The sequence below is a fragment of the Zea mays genome, unplaced genomic scaffold, assembly GCF_902167145.1.
Source record: "Zea mays cultivar B73 unplaced genomic scaffold, Zm-B73-REFERENCE-NAM-5.0 scaffold_515, whole genome shotgun sequence".
Lineage (NCBI taxonomy): Eukaryota > Viridiplantae > Streptophyta > Magnoliopsida > Poales > Poaceae > Zea > Zea mays.
Genome location: NW_023367163.1, coordinates 32,501 through 37,235, shown reverse-complemented (window position 1 = coordinate 37,235; position 4,735 = coordinate 32,501).

The following is a 4,735-nucleotide window of genomic DNA, read 5'->3' as shown; positions in this document are numbered from 1 at the left end:
TACTCCTAGACCTCCTAGTAGAAGACCAAATCCCCCAAATAGCACAAGAATCTCATGTATTGGTCCAGGTAAATCCATTATGGATAAGAAGAAATTTCTAGTATAAAATTTTTCATGAACTGACTAAAACTAAAAGATTCAAGGAAGGAAAAAGGTATTAGGATATTTTTTTGTATATACATATAAGTTGTTAAGCAGTAGTTATTCTTTTTTCGTTAGAGTTAGTAAAAATGGATTTTTCTAATAAAAAAATCCTAATACCTAGTAATCTGTAATCGTTCTTGAATTCCAAGATTTTTCTTCGTCTATTTTACTTTGAGGCGAATTCCTAATTGTTTGAATTGTGTAATCTCCCATTATGGAGATTGGTAACCGACTCAAAGCAATTTGATTGTAATTCAATTCATGACGATCATAAGTAGAAAGTTCATATTCTTCAGTCATTGATAAACAATTTGTGGGACAGTATTCAACACAGTTACCGCAAAATATACAAACTCCGAAATCAATACTATAATTAAGCAATTTTTTCTTTTAATATCCTTTTCAAATCTCCAATCCACAAGGGGTAGATCTATCGGGCATACGCGAACACATACTTCACAAGCAATGCATTTATCAAATTCAAAGTGTATTCGCCCCCGGAAACGCTCCGATGTAATTGATTTTTCATAAGGGTAGTGAATCGTTATAGGTAAACGATTTGTGTGGGATAAGGTAATTATGAAACTTTGACCAATGTATCTTGCGGCGCGTATTGTTTGTTGACCATAACTAATGAACCCAGTTAGCATAGGGAACATATTCTAAATCTATATATGAAAAAGGTATGTTTCTTTCTCTTGTTTGAGAGAACTTTTGTGTTGAAAATATTCTTACTGTTATTGTATTCTTATTTATAGTGAAACTAGTTGGGAAGAAGTTGTTAATAAGAGATTGCCCAGAGAAATAGGTAAAAGAAATTTCCATCCAAGATTTAATAACTGATCCATTCTCATCCTGGGTAAAGTCCATCTTATTGTGATAGAAATGAAGAGAAATAAATAAGCTTTAGTTAATGTAATAAAGATACCTATTACCATTTCCAAAATTCCAATTATTTTATTCATTTGGAAAAATCCAAAAAAGGATATATAGGGAATAGAGAAATTCCACCCGCCTAAGTATAGAACAGTTACAAATAAAGAGGAAACTAATAAATTTAGGTAAGAAACAAGATAAAATAAACCATATTTAATACCAGAATATTCGGTTTGATAACCTGCTACTAATTCTTCTTCTGCTTCTGGTAAATCAAAGGGTAATCTTTCACATTCTGCCAAAGAAGAAATTAGAAAAACTAGAAAACCTATAGGCTGACGCCAAAGATTCCATCCAAAAAAACCATATTTGGACTGTGCTTCAACTATATCAACTGTACTTGAACTATTAGATAATCATAGTCGATGATAACATCACAGTTCCCACCGCTATTCCAAAACCGTACATGAAACCTTAGCTTCATACGGCTCCTCTATGATCAGAAAAAAGGAAAGGATTGTTTCGTTTCGGTATCATCCTCTGGGCATAGATAGAATTAGATAAGATAAAATTGATTGGAAAGCCCAAAATTAGACCAAAGCAATTACGTCTGCTAGAATAACAAAAAAGCGCTTCCGAATTGATCTCATCCTTTATATAATATAATTTTGCTTTGTTCGGTAATAACTTAATATTGGAATAAATCACTCGTTATAGCAATTAATAAATGGAAAGAATTTGGCATTAGTTCATGAGGAATTCTGTATGAATAGGGATAAAGGAAGGAAAGAATAAATAAAGATCCTTTTTTGTATTGTATTCCATATCTTTTGTCCTACTCTTCTTTCCCCGGGAGGGGTATACTTAAAAAAAAAGAATAAAGGGTTAATTCGTTCTTGATAGCCATTTCCTTAACAAGTGAATGGGAACATACTCTAGACCGGAATCTGAAGAAAGTACTGCTTGATCATTTCCACCAATTTCAAGTCCTTATTATGATTCCTTTTATGAGGAAAAATGTCTAATGATTTAGATTCTCTCATTACTAATCCTGTATGTACTTTAGTGTTCCTAATCCCTCACTAACTTTTGATGGATTGCCTTATGGTTATAAGTTTAAATTATAGTAATAACTCAAAATATTCTAGTAATGGAATTCCATATCGCGAATCCTTTATTCTTGCCCGCTTCAAGATATGATGACTAATCAAACAATCTCAACCTTGGGGTAAAGAGTTTACACTGCTTATGTTTACTTGAACTTTTTTCTTGTACGTAGGAAATGAGATTTTTTACTTTTACTACAAATTAATAAGCTGTTTTGTTTCACTCATATAGCTATCGAGTTTAACTTACCAACGCGAATACAGAATAAGCAAAGGAAGATAAGCATTCAATGTATTTTAGAGGAAAAAGATCCTATTTTAACGAATCACACGTAGAGATATTGCTAGTACACAAAAAGTTAATGGTATTTCATAACTAATAGATTGAGCAGCCGCTCGTAGACCGCCTGAAAAAGAATATTTATTATTTGAGCTATATCCTGCCATGAGAAGACCAATAGGAGCAATACTTGAAATCGCAATCCATAAAAAAACACCAATACTAAGATCAGCTAAAACAAAACGATATCCTAAAGGGATAACTAAAAAACTTAATAAAATGGATATGACTGCTATAGAGGGACCAATGCTAAATAAAGGAATATCTCCTCGGGATGGGAGGATATCCTCTTTTAAAAGTAGTTTAGTTCCATCTGCTATAGCTTGAAGCAGTCCCAGGGGGCCAGCATATTCAGGACCAATACGTTGTTGTATCGATGCGGATATTTCTCTTTCTAACCACACAATTACGAGTACTTCTATTGTGATTCCCAGTAGGAGGGCAAAAATGGGTAGAATCCATATAAGTCCGTAGATTTCTTTAAATAATTCCGATTTCGAAAAAGAATTGATAGTTTCTACCTCTACCCTATCTATTATCATTTCAACGATCAACTTCCCCCATAATGATATCTATACTACCTAATATTGTCATGATATCAGCCAATTTCATTTTTTTAACTAGCTGAGGAAGAATTTGCAAATTAATAAAACCCGGTGGACGAATTTTCCATCTCCAGGGGAAAAGACTATCATCTCCTACCAGATAAATTCCTAATTCGCCTTTTGGAGCTTCTACTCTTACATAAAGCTCTTGCTTTGATAATTCAAAATTGGGCGAAGGTTTTTTACCAAGAAATCGATATTCAAAATCATTCCATTCGGGATTCTTTGCTTTCTTAAAGCGTCGGGCTTCTAAATTCTCATAAGGTCCTCCAGGAATTTTCTCTACAGCCTGTTGAATAATTTTTATGGATTCCCTCATTTCACCGACTCGTACTAAATAGCGAGCTAACGAATCTCCTTCTTTTTGCCATTGGACTTTCCAATCGAATTGATTGTAAGACTCATAAGGATCAATTTTACGAAGATCCCATTGTATTCCAGAAGCTCGTAACATTGGTCCCGATAAGCCCCAATTTACAGCTTCTTCTCCGCTAATAAAACCGACTCCTTCAACTCGTTCTAAAAAAATGGGATTCTGTGTAATAAGTTCTTGATATTCAACAACTCCTTGTAAAAAATAATCACAGAAATCTAAACATTTATCCATCCATCCATAAGGGAGATCGGCAGCGACTCCTCCGATGCGAAAGTAATTATGCATCATTCGCATACCTGTAGCAGCTTCAAATAGATCATATATCAATTCTCTCTCTCTAAAAATGTAGAAAAAGGGAGTCTGTGCCCCGAGATCCGCCATAAAAGGTCCAAGCCATAACAAATGAGAAGCTATACGGCTCAATTCTAACATAATTACTCTAATATAGCTGGCTCTTTTGGGTATTTGAATATTCTCTAAGAATTCTGGTGCATTTACCGTTATTGCTTCTGTAAACATAGTAGCTAAATAATCCCATCGTGTTACATAAGGCAAGTATTGTATAATACTTCTGTTTTCCGCGATTTTTTCCATTCCTCTGTGTAAATACCCTAATATGGGTTCGCAATCAATAACATCTTCACCATCGAGAGTAACAATCAGTCGAAGAACACCATGCATTGATGGGTGTTGAGGGCCCATATTGACTATCATGAGATCTTTTCTTTTAAGCGATAGACTCATATCCTTGTTCTTATTCTTTATTCCATGAAAATGGATTATTCCATGAATTCCTCAAAACGAGGCTCATCAAAATGCAAAATCTAAGACTACTATAAGACTACTAATAAAATAAGAAAAAAATGAGAACGATTAAATTACTTCTCCCGAATATCCAACTGACTTATTAATTTCTTATAACGTACTCTATTTTTCTTTGCCAAATAAGCCAGCAAACGTTGACGTTTTCCCAAAAGTCTTCGTAGACCTCTTTCCGATGAAAAATCTTTTTTGTGTAATTCTAAATGTGAAGCAAGTCTCCGTATCTTATTGGTGAAACTGAATACTTGAAATTCAACAGAACCCCTGTTTTCTTGTTTTTCTTCTTTAACCATAAATCAACAAATTTTTCTACCTCCTTTCTTTTTCATGTATTTTTCTGATCAGGAAAAATAAAAAATTATGTCAGTTATTTTTAAGTTATTCTAATCTCGTACACACAAAAATTTGCAATTATTCATCTACTGCTGGAATCTGGAATTTGGATTTATTTTATCGATGCAAATTG